This window comes from Silene latifolia, chromosome 2, assembly GCF_048544455.1.
Source record: "Silene latifolia isolate original U9 population chromosome 2, ASM4854445v1, whole genome shotgun sequence".
NCBI lineage: Eukaryota > Viridiplantae > Streptophyta > Magnoliopsida > Caryophyllales > Caryophyllaceae > Silene > Silene latifolia.
The window spans coordinates 79,975,415-79,995,810 of NC_133527.1; the positions used below are offsets into that span (position 1 = coordinate 79,975,415).

The window sequence follows — 20,396 nt, forward strand, 5'->3', positions numbered from 1 at the left end:
TAAATCGTGATTGACAAGTTAAATAATCTATGTTCATGATGAATGTTGTTGCTTGGCTTTTGAAAATAGTAACATATGATTATGAATACTGGTTTTATGAGTTTTGGACTGGTTTTGTTTGCTTGGTTGTTGTTTAAGCTGTTTGGAAGTAAAAATCAAATAGTTATGTCGTTTGATTACAACAAAGTTGTCTTTAAACTGTTATAACTTGAGATGCATAAATTATTTTGATGTGATTCCAATTGGAGGTGATAGCTTGTTCTTTTACGATTCTAACAATAGGTCACACGCCCAAAACGACCAAGAAATGAGTGAGTTATGACTATTTTACGAAAAACTGGACAAAGTCTTTGAGAAATGCGTAGGTACTCGATCGAGTAGCCTTGGTACTCGATCGAGTAGGGGGGAACTCGATCGAGTACGTCAGTTACTCAATCGAGTGGCCCTGGTAATTTGTTTTACGTGCTTCTGATCTTCACCTACTCGATCGAGTAAGGCACTTACTTGATCGACTGGCCTGTACTCGATCTAGTGACCCCTGTTTTGGGTCATATGCTTATCTTTTGACGTTCGTTGCATATTATGTTTAATTCAAAGGTATTATTTTGCTTCTTTATGCACCGTTTTACATGTATGTTGATCCTGATGCGTAAGATACGCAATCTTATAATATAAAGAGTGGCACCTATGGTGATTATGAGTTCGATGGGGAGGACATGGGTTATATGTGGTTGTGATAGATAGTGGAAAAAGAAAAGGGAGATTGGTATGGCTTAATTGAGGCATAGAGCATGTTTTGCGAGACGGGATGAGTGATATGATTGTGTGTTGAGTAATGTAAGAGTAAGTGAATGTGGGCAAAGAGTGATGTAAGTTTAAGGAACGTGAGAATGAAAAGATTGAAAGAAAGGATGTGGATAGTAGCAACCTGAGATGTATAACGAATTATGGAAGGAGATGGTTAGAAATAGTGTTGAGTAAGAATATATGTAATGAAAGGTCGTTTTAGAGGAATTGAGAAGAGTGGTATATAGTGAACTTAATGGAGACCGTGACGTGGATTTTCAGATAGTGACTGAGTTTGGAAATTTGTGTTATCGAGAGACGAAACTAATGTGTGATTTCCTTGGGCAATTAACGGTATAAAAAGAATTTTGATTTCTAGAGATGTAATTGTTTGAACTTTAAACGTTGATTTTTATGGACAAATTAGCGACAAGTGTGAGTGAGTGGAGTGATGAAGGGGACCCATGGTAAGGAAGAGTGAGATAATATCGATCAGAAATAATGGGATTGGAATTTTGGAGCAATGAGAAGGTGATCGGAGCACTAAAGAGTTAGGAAGAAGTAATAAGGAGTTGAATGGTTAATTGCTTTAGTCGAGTGTAAAAAGAAAAGCATGAGGGGAGTAAAACTAAGAAAATGTTCACCGGAGTTATGTGATATAAAAGTAAGGAATCGTCAAGATGCATGATACTATCATGAGGAATTGAATTAGTGATTATATAGGAGCTTCGGAACAACAAGATTAATCTTGAGTTTTGAGAAATTAAGGAAAGTAAGAAGTTGGTAAAATATCTGCAGGATATGAGATTTTGGTGGAGAGTTAGATGATGATACAATTAAGGATAGTATTGGGAATAATGTTGAGGTAATTTTGTTGATGGATTTGATGCTCATTATTGGGGATGATAACCAAAGATAGGGAAGAAACGGTGATGTTTAGAGATGAGTGTAAGAAGTTTTATGTACGAACGGTAGTGGTGTGGAGGTGTTGTCGCTAGTGGTTAAGGTTAATGATAAATAGGAAAGATGGCAATTCTACAGAGGCTGATTTTGTAGAGATTGAATTGATAGGTATGGTTGTGAGGAAGTATAAGACATAGTCTTAGGAGGTGGTTTCTCATAGTGAGTGTTAGCTGTATAGTTATGTATGGCAGAAGGTGCTGGTTATGCGAATGGAAGAATGTGATGAGAGGCATGCGAGTTAAGCTCGGGCGACAGGTAACCTTTGTTGAGTGGTAACTTACGTGATCAGGATTGACTGGTTGGATGTGATTACGGGTCTGTGATATATAAATGTTTGTGTGATGTTTTGACCTCACAAGATGTGGCATGGTGTGATTATCATAAAGTTGTTATTTGAATGTTCTGTAATGCATGTTGAGTACGCTGATCTAATTGAATGATATTCAAAAAGGTAATAATTTGAGTGATCTGGCATGACTGGCTATACTTGTATGTATTCATAATACATGTCAATCTTTGATATGGTAAGGGGATGATATTCACGAGGTTATTATCTGTTTAATTCATAAAATATGTTGTGTTATGATTTAGTAAAGTGGATTTGAGTAAGTTTTTCTTGTCTGAGAAGTTATTCCAAGTCAGTATTTATGGGAGTTATATGCAGTTGTGATGACTATCGATGTGGATGTGGTGCCTCGGGTGGTGATCCGGGCACGATATTTAGTGTTGTGATGCGGGTATTTTCGCACTGCGGTGTGGCTGTTGGTGGCGGTGTTGTGATGCCGTTACCGGTTGTGGTGGAGTAGGCGGGATGATTATGATTCGAGTTTCGAAAGTACATACCAGTCATACATAGATTGTTGTTTTGTTTGATGTTGCTTCCTTTGAGTTTCATTTTGTACAGATAGACAGTTGTTTTGTTATCGATGTTTCTTACCAGTTAAGTTTTGGAATGAGGGTAGAGTATGATATGAAAGAGAGTTGTATATGTTTTCGTTGTTGTCATGTTATAGTGACATTCTGTTGATGGGACACAGTTGTCAGAAGTTGTTACGATACTTTTGACCTTGTTTTTAAGATGAGGCGTTAGACATAGTCATGGTAAGTGATTAGTGGAACATGTGTTATACTAATCTGGAAGCTGCACGTGGTTCATAATCAGTTTTTGGGACAGTGAGTGTAGGGTGTTGGGTATTAGTGTCATGTTAAGTTGTGTATGAGTTTTGCGGTAATGAAGGAAAGAACTTGAGGATCTAGTGTGAGTGTACGTAACGAGTGTGGATCGTGAGTTATGATTTTGGGAGATAGGTGCTTTACATAGAGAGGTATGTTGTTTTGCAGTACCTATAGAGAGGTATGTTGTTTTGCAGTAATAATGGAGAATTAGTATGGTGTTTTTGCTACGAGTTTTATGGTATAGGTTAGGTGGTGTGCCGAATAAGTTGGGGTATGAGAAATGTTTAAGTAAGAGAGCCGTAGATATATGCATGGCGAGTGTTTAGGTTATAGGTGGTTATCTTTGACATGCGGTGGTGATGAGGATAATGAGACGATATAGCTAGGATTTAGTATTAGTGAGTTACGAGGACGTAACATTTATCTTAAGAGAAGTATGATGCGATAAAAGAGATTTTGATGGTTGTGCATATGGTGGTATATTCGCAGTAGAGTGTTGGTGTAGCATAAAGAAGGAAGTTGTATATTTTGTAGTTGATGTTGTTAAAAGGCCATGGCCGTGCTTGTAGTAGTGTGATGCTTCAGAGTGTGAGAATATTTTATATAGTGTTGACAGTTGGAGGATGATGTTATGAGTCTGAGTAAACTTCGAGGACGAAGTTCCTTTTAAGGGTGGTAGAATGTAACTTCCGTTTGATGTTATGGGTATTTTGATATTGGATTGGCTCTGGATGATATATTACGGAGCTAGTTGGTAGTGTATGGAGTTAGTGTTGAGAGAGATATAATGGAGTTGATACGATATCGTGAGCCATGTTGTGGAGGTAGGAATAGTTAGTGGAGTTGGTGTTACGAGTTCATGTTTGGGTTGGAGTTTTGTTTAGAGTTCTTAGTCACGTTGTTGTGTCTTGATCGAGTTAGTATGTTTGTTATTGAGTATGGGTTGAACTTCGGGGACGAAGTTCTTTTAAGGAGGGAAGACTGTAATACTCCGTATTTGTGAGTCTTCGGGTACTCTATCGAGTAGGCATTACTCTGTCGAGTAAGGGTAAGTTGCGTTTTAGAAAAGTTTCTGACCTGTTGGGTACTCGATCGAGTAACTAGGATACTCGATCGAGTAAGGGGGTACTCGATCGAGTAGCCGGTTTACGGGGAGTTTTTCTCGGGTTTTGTTAATTATGCGATTAAGATATATAACCTTCGTCGTCATTATTCTAAACACTTTTGCAAAACCTAATTTACTGTTAAAGAGAGAACGCAAGTACGTTCTTAATCCTAATCGCATCGTTAGCAAATCCCGGAGTTTGGAAGGTCGGTTCTCATCGTTGGTTATACCGTTGAGATCCTTGCGTCGAGGGTAAGATCTATGTACCCTTTTTGTTGTCTTTCATTTGATTTGGTTAAACCCTAATATAGGGATTTGGGGGTTTTTGAGTAGTATGTGATTTGGTAGCATTTGTATGTTGTATGATAGGAGGAGGTTTCGTAGAGGAAGCTTTTTGATACAGCAGTAGAGACCGTCTGATAATGTGCTTTCCAAGTAGGATTTCCTACTCAGTATTAGTCCCATAATGGGATGATTGTTGATGTGTTGAGATTGATTGTTTGATATAGTAATTGTATTGTGACGGTTGTGATTGTGATTGTGATTGTTGTCTATGGTTCTCGAGGCGTGTCCTCGGCTGAGTGAGGTCACTTGCGGGAGTGGCTTCACACCCTAGTTTCGCCTTCTGTGGAACCCGCCATAGAAAGGATGTGCACATTAATGGATAGGGTTATCGCTCATTATGAGGAGCGGGGATTTGGTGGGTACGGCTGCGGTCCCCCACTGGCAGGGCTGGTCCAGTGGACAGTCGGTGATTGAGATTGATGGGACTGGTGTGATTGTGTGTGTGTGATGGTGTAAGCTGTCTGTTTATCGTATTGTTGATATCTATAAGTTGTGTGACTAGTACTGACCCCGGTTGTTGTTTTGTAAAACCTGCGGTGATCCATTCGGGGATGGTGAGCAGTTATTGAGCAGGTCTGAGTTGAGTTACTGGGATAGCTTGGATGTGCCACCGTCTGATGATAGAAGTCTTCCGCTGTAGCTTTAGTTGTTTATTAAACATTTCAGTAGCTCAGTAGACAGTTGGTTTTAAGAACATGTATTCGTATTTTGGTATTTGGTTTCAATTGTAACCTTTCACTAAAGTTATACTATTTAAAGTTGTTTCGTTATTGTCTTATGATTATCATGCCTCGGGTAACCGAGATGGTAGTATCCTTATACCTGAGTGGTCCTGGTAAGGCACTTGGAGTATGGGGGTGTTACAGCCACCTTCATTCAAATACGGAGAAGGTTCAAGCAAATACATTCCTATGTAATAAAGCATAAAGTACAAAAGACAGCCAAAGCTGGGGGCTTACCCTCCTCACGACATGCTGCCACTCATCCAAGCCAGCGTCGGTCACCGCCTCGCTGAAATCCCGTATCTCCGAGATCACCGTCATGCCCGCCGAGTCAGTGTACTCCAACGTCTGTGGAAAAGCTGGGGGCTCGACGCTCGCCACCTCGATCTCCTGCAAAGTTCAAATGGTTCATTATTTGCTAATCATTCATCATCTATCAGATTTATCAAAGAAAAGTAAACGGTAAATATGTTTACCACGATCGGCCAGTATGCTAGCCTCTGGCGAACAAACTCGGCGTACTCCTCACCAGGAAGAACGAGAACGTCACCACTCGCACCAGCCAGGTCAACTGTCCTCTCAGAATCTGAAGGCTCTCTAAACATCTTCCGTGGAGGGTATATAGGAACCGTAAAAGCGCCACGAGAGCACTGCCGAGCCAAACGCTCACCCAAGTACCACACAGGCCCTATGGGTGTCGCCAACAGCAACGTACTCGAACTCTGGGGATGGAGAACCTCAGCCACAAAAGCTGGAGCCCCAGAGTAGCTCTCCAAAGGCCGGGACACCCACTAAAGCAAGAAAACGAGGGGTCATTCCTATGATCATCTCTAAATAAAGGAAAGATAAAATGAAGATCAAGGACACTTACACTGTCTAAAATCAGGGCATTCACACCCCTCCGACAAACATCGTAAGAAGACCGCTGGCCCTTCTGACGACACACTATCCAGTCCCTCGCGACGGGGTACGCTTTCGGTACGTCCGTCGCCTTCGTGGGCACAAAATTAGGGAAGTAAGAGTACACCCACGCCTGCAGGCAAAATAATAAGGATCTTTCATATTTTCAAAAAATGATCTTTCATATTTTTAAGAAAAGTTCATACCTCCAAGAGAAGTCCAGGACCGACAGTGGCAGGAGAAGTCCCCTTCTCCATCAGCTCCTGAGGAACCATGGCCCTCATATAGCGCGTAAGGACCGCAAAGCTAGGAGTAACCCAATCCCAACGACTTAGGCTAATCAAGTCAGAAAGAAACCGAAGAAGCTTTGGTGATAGCCTCTCCCCCTTGTCTCCGAGGTAAATCGAAGACAAGAACCACCACAACCACAAACGGGCCAGCTGCTCAGCAGTACAAGGTGGTGGAGGCACCATGCTTCCATCCATCCTCACTCTCGCCAGAACCCTACCACCAAAGTAGTCCCTAACGTAGGTACTCGGCACCAAACCATGAACCTAGGTCGCACCCGTAGCCAGGTTCAATCTAATCAGACCCCTCGCCTCGGCCGAGTCTACTCTCATGGCCGTCAACAACCACACCAATGGCTCCTCTCTACACAGCAGACCCGAAATCATGCCGTAATCCTCCAAGGTGACCCCGATCTCTCCAAAAGGCATATGGAAAGTCGAGGTCCTGTCCCATAACCGATAAAGAAAGGCTCGAATCGGGCTAAGGTTAGCCCGAATCTTCTTAACCCGAATCTTCCTCTCCTTGATCTCCCTCCAGCCTCGTACCAAGGCACCAAAAGCTCTTCGCCCAATGACAGCCTTCTCCTCCTCCGACAGCTTCCCGAAGGCCTCCATCAATTTTGTGTAACCAGAGAAGGACCTCATGTTCCTAGCCTCCTGCGTCAATTCAAAAGAAGGCTTTCTTTAGAATAGAAATGTGCAAGAAATGAATAAATAAGGAAATGTGTAAGTAAATAAATAAAGGAATGACAAGCTGAAGGCTTACCAAAGTCCTCGGTTTCCTGTACGACAGGTGGCTCTCCGCCGCCCAAATGAGATGTCTACCATCCCATTTCTCGGCCCACTCAGGCGCTCCTGTGAGCTGACGGTCACCTCGTCCCACATTGGCCCTCCGCGTGGCCTCCTCCTCTATATCCTCCTCCATCTCCTGGGTCACTCCCGTAGCAGAGGAAGGGTCAACGTCAGTGTTCATGGGGTCTCTCCCCGACGTAGAAGGAATATCCTCTGCAAATCGAAGTTTTCAAGCATTTTCAAGCGTTTCAAGCATTTTCAAACGGCATTTCTAGCCATCTTTGGCCATATTTTCCAAGCCCCGACCACACATGTGGTAGGTTAAGTCAAGGAAAGTCTAAGTTCAAGCCTAGTTGCGGGTTTTAGTCGAAAATTCGGCAGCATTTCGCTACAATAGCATTTATGCCCTACAAAAGTGTCTCGGAGGAGCTCTCACAAATTGAAAATCCGGCATGATAGCAAGTTTACCCATTACTCAAGGGTTCCAAAACATCAAGTTTCATCAAAAATGGGTTAGCATAGGACCATTTTCGAAGGGTTTTACGGTTTAGCGGGAAACCGTCACATTTCGCACTCAAATCCTTAATACTTGACGAAAATTCGAAAGGGATACATGGTTATGTTCCTAACATGATCAATTACTCATTTATAATGTCAATTTCACGAGACAAATCCATTTGGGACGAAAGCCCCAAATTTTCGGAATTAATGGGTGTATAAACCCTAATTTTCGACCCAGAATCAAAGCTCAAATGCAAAATAAAGCAAGTACAAGACACAACCTCGATTAGTCATCGTTTATGGCAAGTTTTGACGGAATTTGGTTGGGATTTGGTCGAGTTTTGAAATGTTTTGTGTTTTGAAATGAAAACAAAACACGGCTTAAGTCGGGTTTTTACCCAGATAGGGGTGAGCTCGGGAGAAGACGCAACACTTGTTGCGCCTCTTCCAAAGGTCGCAGTTTTTGCTGCGCCTTTTCCTCAGCAAGTTTCCTCAGAATTTTGTTAAAGTTCGTTATAAGTTCGTTATTTGTGGGCCCGAGCTTCATGCGCCTCTTCCTCAACATATGGCTCCTTTTTGGGCGTTCTCTTCGTCCGAATCGGTATTTTTTTCTCTTCAGCAGACTGCAGACAACCACGACATTTTGTTCCTCGGCGAGAATTCATGATAACTAAATACAGTTCATGGGCTTCTCCTCTTTATCGGAATTTCGCTTACGACGACCTGAGCGGATTTTCTCCTCAGCGGTGCCAAGGACGCGCCGTTGTCGATCAAACACTTTTCTTCAGCAGTGCCAAGGGCGCGCCGTTGTCGATCAAGCACCTTTATTTTCCTTAGCGATGCCAAGGGCGCATCGTAGTCGATCTATTATTTTCTCCTCAGCAGTGCTAAGGGCGCGCAGTTGTCGACTCAACATATGATTCTTCCCCACGGAGTTTAAGATAAAATTCTCCGGAGAGTACCTTCGAATCCTTCACCCAGAAGTGTCTCGGGTATGGTTTATTCTTATGGATGGTGAGCTTCCTTACATAGTTTAATGAACTTTAAACGACCCTCCCCGATAGTCGACAGACTCTAAATTGTTCCCGACGACTGGTCCTTGGTTCAGACCCCTTGAGCCGCCTCGCGTCGCCATAGTCGTCAGGTTGTAATCTTCGATTAACCAGATGGCTATACTTTGACTTTCGCCTTGTCCAAGCCTCAGTCAAAGTGGGGGCTCTGTAGATACCTCATTTCTACACCTCCCGCCAACCACCTAGTGATGATTGGGCCGCATTATTGATACGTGGGACGATTTTTTGACAGTCCATAAGTTCATCGACAAGTGATAGCTCAAAAACTTGAGTCAACCCCTGGGACATCATCTACGCACCGATACGGTCGTTTTGACACTAATTAGAGTTCATTTAGAGTCCGGGTCAAAAACCGCTTCATTTTCTAAAAACCGTTTAAATACCGAGTTGGAATATTCCGGAATGTTCTAGAATTCTCTGGATATTTATTCCTAATTAAAATTAATAATTTTAAGTAAATATCTTCCGTATATTGTATTTTATGGAATAAGGAAGTGTAAATCTATCGAAATTCCATAATTAAACGCGGAAATCTTTCTTGCTGAGAAGGAAACCTCTGGGGAAATGACGCAGCATGTGTTGCGCCTCTTCTAAGGGTCGCAGTGGCTGTTGCACCTCTTCTCCAACCCTCTTTTCACGCTTTTCAGAATATTTCCGTGATTTGTTTCCAAATCCGTGTCATTCCTAAACTCTTCCGTATGTTTAGTATAAATAGAGGCCTTCGGCCTCCATATTTGGCACGCGAGTGTTCTGCCCCTTCTTTCTCTCTCTTTGCATTCTAGACCACGCTATTGCTTTCGACGCCTACGCTCTTGATCAATCGACCATGTAAGCTCAGATCCTTCTGAGTCCCAGTCACGTTGCATTGACCGACCAATTTGACCAACTCCACCTTTAATCAACCTAATCAATTTACTAAATCCTCTAACGAGGGCACTTTCCACGTATATTCGAGTTGAGCAATCACTAAACGATAACTTTAGTCAATCCCGTTTCGTCAAACATGTAAGTCTGAGGGTGTAAATCCCATTTATTTATCGTACCTTTTATTTTGTAACAATTAATGTAGATCTATATAAAAAGCACGTTCGAAAACCGATTTAAAATCTATCTTTTAAAACCGCTTTTTTTACAAAACAGCGGAAGTCAGACGTCGAGAAGAAACGCAGCAGTTGTTGCGCCTCTTCGAAGGATCGCAGCTCTGTTGCGCCTCTTCCAGAGGTTGCTTGCTGCTCCTGCTCTTCTTCTTCTTTCTCGACTTCCTGCAAGTTTCTCTTTTTCTTATTTCTTTCGTTTTTCTTTGTTTTCTTCGTTGTTTCAGTATATAAATCATGTTTTAACAATTCCCTTTTGATTGCAACGCTTAATTCGTCTTTAATCACGAGTAATTCAATACTTGCGGGTTTTCGCCGTTTTAATTCAAATCGATTCTTCGGGGTTTCGACTTGTTCATGTCGAGATTCTGGAATCCTAATTTGATACATAAGTTTTCTTCAAGTTTTCGTCCTAATATAACCTCAAGTTTGTTCTTTTTGTATTTCCAGCACGAGTTAGTCATAATCATGTAAACCGTTGTAATTTCTCGTTTTTAATTTGTTTTATGACTTGCCTGGATTCATATAATTGGTTAACACACTTCAATTTGAGTCTAATATCAATAATCGATCCTAAATCTACCAATGAACGATAACAGTGTTGCGGTTCTGACTTCACAGCCAGAGCCCAGCTCTAGAACATATGTAGGGAGTGTTGCGCCTCTTCCAGAGGACGCAGCAGATGCTGCGCCTGTTCTGGGTTGGTCTCTGTCTCTGACCTCTTTCTCGCTTTGACGTAGCTCCAAATTACGGTTTAAATCAACTATTATTCGAAATATCACCTCTAATATGACGTGTTTTCTAATTTTATATTCCAATTTCATTTTCTTCTTCGAAATCCCGTCTTCAAGCGTGCTTTTAACGTAGATCAAATAAACCTTGTAATTTTTGTAATTTTAATTTTTGTAATATTCGTTTATCGTAATTATTATTATTTATGATTTAATTGTATGGCATTCACATGTAATTAATCTAACATCTACTTCGACCAAATTATTTGCTAAAACACGTGTTAACCGGCTTAGTCTAATTTCACATGCTAGGATTAATCTGTGTTTGTTGCATTGCATGCATTACATCGACGACATTTCAAATATGAACAATTTCCCTAATCATTAGTAGAGTCCGCTATCGAGGCGGGCGGGATTAGGTGTTCGAATTAAAGAGCTTCCTAATACGTACCCTCACCTCTTACTCCAGTTATCTCTGAACATCCGTGTCCATTGGCATCTTCGAGAGTCATTCTAGACATGGAATGCTAAGGGTAACGAATTTCTTAGTGTTCATGTCACTACTTTGTGTCTTATCCAACCTTTCACCGGTTTCAATGCCTCACCAATCGGTAACGGCCCATAACGTGCTTTGGCAAACCAAGGTTCCGTGGGAGAAGTGTCGCCGCCTCGAAACCAACACGCAGGTGCTGGCGGTGTGGGTGGCTCATGTCCACACTCATGCTAACTAAAACAATGCCAAAATACACATTAGCAAGTATACATGATTCAGTTTGAACTTTGTCGTCTAAGCTTACCAATCAAAATAATATTTATAATCTCAACTAACTACTCTTAGTAGAGTGGCAAGTAAAGGTCGGATCCCAAGGGACGGGTATTGTATTGATTTATCAGTTGTAGAGAGTTATGTCTTAGGGTGTCACAATTTGGGTTGAGTTTGAGGTTTGTAATCTAAACTACTTAACAACGAAATGTAAAGAAATGAAAGCAAAACAAAGCAAGTAAACAAATAGGATTTGTAAACAATCGATAAAGGCACTAGGGTGTCATGGGTTCATAAGGAAATCATGGTGAGATCTCATAAACAGGTTTCATAGATGCAAGCAAATTATTGCTGTAGTGGAGTCGAGTTAGTTTATATCTTATAACTCCTAGGAAGGTTTGGGTCTCGGAGCCGAGTCGGTCAAGACTTTACAACACCTACAAGTTGACTTAATTTCTTCTTATTCAACTATATGCATAGTCTAACAAGTCTTGAGTTGGTTTATGTCTTACAAGTCTTGTTGAATGGATAAGAGATTCATGCTAGGTTGCCAATCAAGTATTTCATCAAGCATAACATGTGCATAAGTTGAAACTACAACAAGCAAGCAATCAATCATATGAACTTATTAAGTTAAGATCTACCCCATGATTAATTCCCCTAATCCCCCATTAACCCTAGTTAGGAGACTACTCACTCATGATCATGGTAAAAATGTTAATAGGGGTGTCAATCATATTAACAAGGCTATACATGGTGAATGAGAAAAGCAATAAACAATAATTAAGCAAAGGATAAAAGGAATTGTACCAACTTAGGATGATCCAAATAATAAGCAAAGAATAATAGAATAAAACTTGATGAATGATGAAGAGTTGTCAATTCTCCAATAAATCCAAATAGTCTTCAAATTACCCAACTAAATCTAAGAACACTTGAATGATTAAGGAAAGATTAAGGTTTGATTTAGATTGAATTGTGTAATACAACTTGATTAATACTAATAAACTTGATAAGAACTTGATTAAAACTTGATTAAAACTTCTATTAAAACTTGATGATTAATCCCCTAATACAATGGGGTATTTATACTAAGTACAAGTATTAGGGTAACTAAGGGCTTAAATGACGATTAAGTCCCTGAGAAGAAGATTAACGCCTTTCAAGTCCCTAAGGAGTCGCTCGACCTAACCCTATTGGACGCCCATGTTGTAAGAGAATTCGCCCGCCCTGTTTGTGGGATGCTCGGGCAGAGTATTGGGATGCCCGTCTTGATCATCTGGACGCTCGGGCTGAGCAAGAGATGCCCGTCCCATAGGCTAGTGTGGCTTCTTCTTCAGTAGGCTGCTTCAGGATCCGTGGGGATCGTTGAGGAGCCTTAGGGGTCCTTCATCATTGCCCAAATACTTGTTCTATCTACTTAGGTCTTTAGTATTGGTCTCCTCTTTGTTGCTTGGTCGTTAGATGCAATCCATTTAGCTCCAAATTGCTCCATAAATGCAAGGTTAGCATTCCTCTCTTACCAAGGACACAAAACCTCAAATAATATGCAAAGTAGGAAGCTAAAGATAAGAAACGACCCTAATGCATACAAGAAAGCATAGGAACGAGGTTAGTTCGGGGACTAGTGTGCAAATATGAGTCACATCAAATATCCCCAAACCAAACCTTGCTCGTCCCTAGTAAAGAGGTGACTAAAACCATGACCTTTATTAATATTACTAGCTGATGTGAGACAATTAGCGGGTCTCACTCCACCCCTTCAACTCACAACAAGACATCAATGAGGTAAGATGACTTCTTGCAAGGCAAGGTGGGGCTTGCCAAAATGGCGATGCATCCTAACATTTAAGCACATGAAAACAAGTAAAGGATGCATCTACAAAAAGAATAGCCACTTTTCCCATCTAAGTGGCGGAAATTACCTACAAGGGAAGCAATGCAAGGGCACATACTCCATCATAGATATTGGTTCTTCTAGTTACTAAGTCCGAGAGGATACAAACAAGTCACCTCCAAGTTGTGTTAAACTAGGGTATTTTTATCCACAATCGCTAAATGCTTTTGTCAAGAGCCAAGTCCTTATGGTGTTAGAAACACCGTAGGATCGCGGGATTCCCCCTCTTGCCTAGACAAAAAGAAGGGTCGTCCCCTCTCCACCATAAAACAAAGTAAGATCATCAAATGATAAAAGGGTTTCAAAGTACATGAGTTTCATTGATAGTAGTTTGCTTTTTGGGTTTATTTCCCCTTGTAGAATTTGACGATTAAGAACATGCCATTTTTTTTATGCTTGGCATTTTTCAACTTTTTGCATTTTCTTTGAACATTTTTCAAAGTAACCCCATTTGTAGCAAGCGTATTTCTATTATAAGCATAGGCTTTTCATTTGATGCAATTGCAAACATTTGATATTGATAACTTGAACTCAATTTGACATTTTTGTGCCCATTCCCTTTTTGTTGACAAAAATATGATGATAGAAGTGTAAGGACGGTTGCATGGCATCAAGGGTCACCTTGGAATAAACGGTAGCCAAGGAGTCATCACACCACAAGGCACTCTTGACTAGGCCTTAGTCTATGGGTCAAGGATACTAGTATGACACATACTAGGGTGTCTTGAGGGTATTCTAGCAAATAAAGTCTCAAGGAGAAAAATTATCTACAAGAGCCTTATATACTCTTGTCAAGCTTCCCAAATAGGCATTTTCACAAAAATTTTCTAATATGCAACTACATGACATGATGCAACTATCATATATACAACTCTAGTGCATATGCTTCTATCAACTAATATGTCATGTAAACTAAATGCAAACTCTTAACAACACATTGGTTTGTACCGCATCAATCAAAATATAGTCACATTGTCATTAACATATAAAAAGGAGGAAGGAGAATTGGAAAGATCATACCATGCGGTGTTCTATCTGCTTCATGCCTCGAATGTGGTGTAGTCGACCCAATGTGATAAGAGTGACAAAAAAAATATATACAATATATATACAATTCTACACTACAAAGGAAAGAACATATTTTTGGATTTTTCAAAATTTTCAAATTTTTATCATTTTTGAAATAAGTGTTAGAATTCCAATAAGTGTTAGAATTCCCCATCCCTGCACTTATAATGGACATTATCCCCAATGGACAAAACAATAGGGAATTATGCAAATGAATGATATGATATGATGCATGATTCTACACTAAATGCAAACTACATGTGAGATAAATACATATGATGAGTATATACAAATGATGCAAACTAAACTAAGATATATGATGCATGCTTTCTATTGTTCGGAGAGCTAATTTAAATTAACTCGGGTTGCTTATGAATGAACTTCCCCAAACCGAACAAAACACTGTCTCTAGTGCAAAAAGAGGGAAGTTTATTCACAAGTATGCAAATGCAATGCATGAAAAGTTACTTTGTCATTTTGGATTCTTTACGGTGGGAGCAAAAAAAGATAGTCACCTTAATGTTACCGAGGTGTGATTCCTTTGGTGGTGCTAGGACTCAAAACTCTCATCCATCAAAGAGTCCAAAATGACTCTCTAAATGCTCTAAACTAAATATTATATAAGCTATACAAGTCATGTCAACAACGTAATCAAGAGATAAAAACAAAGCAAAAGGAGGGGTAGGAGACTCACAATAGAATAGGCAGAAATTTTAGCATAAGCTATCAACCCCGCATTTGTATCATCCTCCTTCATGCTTTGTCAACCATCAACTTTCACTCATCTCATCATCATCATCTCCCTCCATGGACCCGAAGGCATCATCATCATACTCTTCTTCTTCACTTCCTCTTTAACCTTGCTCTTCATCATCATCATCATGGTTAGACCCACTGCCTTCCCCATCCTCATCATCAACAACCTCCTCAATCTCCCTAGTTTCTCGGGCATCTCCTTCTTCATCTCTAGAAGCTTAAGGAAAGAACACTTTCCTATCCTCCCACTCCGGAAAAGAACTCTTGGGATCAAGGAGTCCTTGCCTAGCAAGATGGTAAAGGGGTGGATATTGGGCGTAATAAGCGTTCACCCGATCATTGTAGGCTTCTTTATGGATATGCTTTATGAATTGTACCATGTAATCATTCCCTGTCACAACACTAGGATCATTTGTTGTGAACTCTTTGCAGGCAAAGGGGTAAGGAGGTACCACTAAGGAGGAGGCTTCTTCATTTGGATATTGTTGCTCTTTAACGATGTTCTTGGCATTCTTTGAGACGGGGAGAACGTAGTTGTAATGGCGAGTGTTGAGACGACAAATTTTCATGGGCAAGATAATTGAATTGACATCCTTGATCACCCACTCATAGCCTTGGGCGGAGTTGTCATGTTTTACCCAATGAAACTTGTGGATCAAAGTGTGCATGTTAAGAAGGTTTCCACCTTTAACTGGTTTGTAGGTTTTGTCTTCATTGAATTGTGGGTTAAAGTGATTTGTCAATCTTGTTATCAAGCCTCCATTCATAATGAAAGCCGATTTTTCCTTACCTTCCTTGAAGTCTAACCATCTCTTAATCAACAATTAAAGGATATTGTATCCATTCTTTGATTTCCCTTGTGCATTCATCTTGGAATCTAGGCAGATGAGGTCGAGTTCGGTCATATGAGTAGCTTCTTTCCTAGCAATCAAGGTATTGGAAATTGACCTATGCCAATACCGTATACCCGAATGATGGATATACAAGGCATTACACTCTGTAAATGTAGTCAACTTCCTACCGGAAATCGCCTTCCAAAGTGGCTTGGCATCAAATTTGTCGGGTTTCATGTCGAAATTCCAAAGATTAGCAATTCCAAAAACCTTTCCGAACTCACCCTTAAACATCCTCCTACTCTTGTTCTCAAGACGGAATTCAACATAATTCCGAGTCTCTAACTTATACTCCTTCAAAGAGCTTATGAACTCCAATGTGAGGGAAGGGCATGTTAATTCATTCATTTCGAACAAGGTAAACAATCCCATGGACTCGAAAAATGCTCTTGTTTGGTCTAGTGCCCCTAATTTCCCCAAAGTGTCTTGACACACAAACTTAGTGGCGATAATTTCTTCCTAGAAAGGGATTCAAAAGCTTTTCTATGATCATTGGAAATAAAAGTTACCTCCGGATAATCTTTTAGTTGCTCAATCTCCGGTAAAGTGGTGGTAACTTCTTCCACGGCCTCAACAACTTTCCTTGCTTATACCCTTGGTTGTTCAACCACCACTAAAGCATTAGAAGCTAGAATTTTTTGCCTCGTGGATAAAGTTGGGGCTTTGGGTGCTTCGGTATTGCCCTTTGTCCTTGCCATTGTTGATTTCTCCTTCAAATTAGTGTCAACAAACCTTGAGTATGCTTGAATGCTCCCTTAATCTTCCAATTTCAATCAAATTTGCAATCAATTTGGGGATTTTCGGATTTCACCCTAACCCTAGAAATTTTGATTGATTTTGTGAAGATTTTGATGTTTGAAGGTCTTTTTGTTGACAAAGGAGTGATTTGTTTTTATTATTAGCAAGTTTGCAATTGATTTGGATGAATTTGGTTGAGAAATTAGTGTTTTTGGATGATGGGGTTGATGGTTGTAGTGAGGGAATTTATTGTGTTTGTGTTTGAAGAAGGATAAAAATGAAGAAGGAAGTCTCGTGTTTTTGGTCTTATAACAGGTCGAAACGCTCGACCTCAAATGAGGACGGGCGGTTTTTTCATCAGGAAATTTTCATAGGCTCTAGGGACGCCTGTCCTAAGCTCGGCTCGAGCGGTTCGAGAGTTGGGATGCCCGTCCTGAAGGCTGCTTGGGCGGATTCTTAATCAGTCCATTTTTTTCTTTTCTTCCTTGCTTCAGCCCCCACGAGCTCAGGTCAGCCCGTGGGGATCCCTTTTCCGTAATTTTTGCCTCTTCATCTCCTATTCCTTTGTCATGAGGTTGCACTACAAAGGCTTGGCTAGCCTAGGCAATTTATTCCCCACGCTTGATCATCAAACACTACACATTCAAAACACATTAGAATCTCTCCCTCACTTACTCTCATGTTACAAAATTATACAACAATGCATATAAAATGCATTGCAAAAATTGAATAATATAAAAGTGAAATGAAATGCAAGTTAAGAGTTTAGAATATTTACAAATGGTGGTTTAGGGAGGACTCCACCAAACTCTCCTTTTCTTGAGAGGTGTCAAGGGAGTAGAGCAAGGACGTTGTTGATGTTGCTCAACGTCTTGAAGAAGTAGTCAAATGCTTGTTCATTATTATGATAGAGGTCTTGTATAGACCTTGGCACATTTTTGTCTTCATTCATGTAGTAGTCTGAGTCAAAGAGGTGACAAGGATCTACATAGCCTTGGTCTAGAGTCATAGCATTTCCAATGTAAGGGTTAACAAATCCTTCAAATTCGTCATTTCATAGACCACATACTTCCCTTGCTTCTTTCCCTATGTTGGGAGGATCATGAGTTGGCAAGAGCAACTCTTCTTCCTTGTTAACATGGCCAATGAGGCCTCCATTGATACTTGTCATGGGTGAGCTTTGCAAGCTCTCATTCTTGTTGTGAAAAATTTCATGCTCTCCGAATAGAGCGACTTCAACATCATCAATATCTTTCTTCCAATTGGGCGATGTGTCTTTGCCCTTCTCTTTGAGATTTCCATCTTTCACTTGTCCTTTGAATGAAGATTCCAATTTCTTCTTATCACCTTCCTGGGTATAGTGATCAACCATAAAGCATGGCTCAAGCAAGTTGGGAGCTCTCATAGTCTTGTCAAGATTAAAGGTGATTGTTTCATCACCAACTTCAAGTGTGAGCATCCCGTGCTTTACATCAATCACCACTCCTGCGGTGTGTAGGAATGGTCTTCTTAGAATGATTAGAATGTTGAATCTTCCTCCATGTCAACAATAACAAAGTCCACCGGTATGAAAAACTTTCCAATTCTCACGGGTAAACCCATACCCCTAGTGATTTCTTTGTTGTTCGGTCCGCCATTTGTAAGGTCTTGTTAGTGCGCTTGAGTTCTCCCACTCCTAGTCTTTCGCATACCGAATATGGCATGCCACTAACACTTGCACCTAGATCACATAGTGCTTTGTTGATTGTGGCGTCACAAATGGTACATGGAATGGAGAAACTTCCCGGATCCTTGAGCTTAGGTGGGGAATTCCCTTGAAGAATTGCACTACTTATGTTTGTGAAGGCAATGGTTTTCAACTTCCTTATGGACTTCTTCTTGGTAAGGATGTCTTTCATGTATTTTGCATAGGCCGGAACATGGTTGATCAACTCCTGTGAATGGTATAGAGACCTCTAGGTTCTTCACAATCTCCATGAACTTTCCAAGTTGCTCATCAAGCTTGGGCTTGGCTTGGCGACTTGGAAATGGATGTTTAATCACAATAGGCTCTTTCTCAACCTCTTTGGCCTTCTCTTCATTTCTCTTCTTCCATGAGTTATTGGTAGTTGGCTCTACCACCTTAGGATTTCTCCTCAATAGTTCCATCACATCACTTTGATTGACACTTTCCTCAATAACATCCTCTTCAATTGGCATCTTAGGTCCCTCATATCTTGTACCACTACTCAAGTGAATGTCATTGATGGTTTCATGTCTTGTAGGATGATTACCTTGAGGAGGTAATTATCCTTTTTATCTTTGGGAACTTGTAGAGGCCAATTGGGACAATTATGTTTCCAACATCTTGGTGTGAGAAAGGATATTGTTGATGGTGGTGTCTTTGGCTGGTATATCTCTTTGCATTTGAGCAAAGAAATCTTGTTGGCTCTTTTGCATTTGGAGGACCGTTTTTTGAACATCAAAAGCTTGGTCATTGGATTGATTGTAAGAGGGTTGGCTTTGGTTGAAGTATGGTCTTTGAGTAGGATTTCTCATTGGAGGTGGGGTGTATATTGGTTGAGGATTTTGAACATTTTGGCTTTTATGAGAAGTTTGGGTGAAATTTGGTGTTTTTATTGTAAAAATTGGAGTAAGGGGTGCCATTCTTGTATGCTTAAAAAGCATTAACTTGCTCATTTGTGCCCCTACACTCTTGTTGATCATGTCCTAAAGTTCCACAATTCTCACACACTCCATTTGGAATAGAAGATGTTGCTACCATGGCATTGACATGTTGCTTGGATGATTGAGAAGCTTCATTCATCTTGGCTATGGCCTTCTCAAATTTCATGGTCATTGTATCAATATGTGAGCTTAGTTGGGCACCCAAATCGGCACTCAATTGTGTGACGGAGTCAGCTTCATGTCTCCCTCCCCTAGTAGCTTTTCTTGGCCTACTATATTGAGAGTTGTAAACCGTCATCTCTTCTATCTTTGCCCAAGTTTGGTTGTCATCTACCTCGGTGAATCTTCCATTAGAACCCAAGTTGAGCACAATCCTTGAGTCTTCATACAACCCATTCCAAAATTGTTGAACAAGAAACCATTCGCTTAGTCCATGATGAGGACAAGAGCGACATGTATCTTTGAATCTCTCCCAAGCCTCATATAGAGACTCTTCATCTCTTTACTTGAACCCGGTGATTTAGGCTCTTAACATGTTGGTGTTCTTCGGAGGATAGACCTTCTTGTAAAAGGCAAGTGATAAATTCTTCCATGAATCAATTCCAAGAGTGGCTTTGTCGAGACTCTTTAACCATTGCTTTGCGGCTCCGATCAAGGAAAAAAGAAACAATACCCATCGAATTTGGTCTTGAGTTACCCCCATTTGGGAAATTGCATCACAATAGTCACAAAAAAAGTGTCCATGTGTACGTGAGGATATTTACTAGGCATCCCTCCAAATTGACTTCTCTCAACTAATTGTTTGAATACGGATTTGGCAATGAAATTACCGGTCAAGTGGGGTGGTGTTGGAGTACCATTTGGTAGGTTCTCGTCGGTTGTTACGGAATGAGATGAAAATTTAGGCATTGTAGGCTGATTTTGTGGTTGGTTTTGAATTGGGTTCTCCTCTCCTTGTCTTGCAAAAGGGTTGGTAAACTCAACACTATCCGAATGGATGATACCAATGTCTACAAGTTCTCCAATACCCACAATTGTCGAAGTCCCTCTAACAGTTCTTCTAATGTTGGTCAAGGTTCTCTCAATCTCGGGATTAATAAGCAAAAGATCGCCTGGTGATCTCCTAGACATGCAAAAAT

The 20,396-nt window shown here is 40.6% G+C and overlaps 1 non-coding gene across 1 annotated transcript; it reads left to right on the top strand.

Moving 5' to 3' along the window:
• Window positions 1-19,685: 19,685 nt before the first annotated feature.
• LOC141645063 (small nucleolar RNA R71) lies at window positions 19,686-19,792 on the top strand. Its single transcript, XR_012544656.1, has one exon. It is a non-coding gene; the product is annotated as a small nucleolar RNA R71 (small nucleolar RNA).
• Window positions 19,793-20,396: the final 604 nt, after the last annotated feature.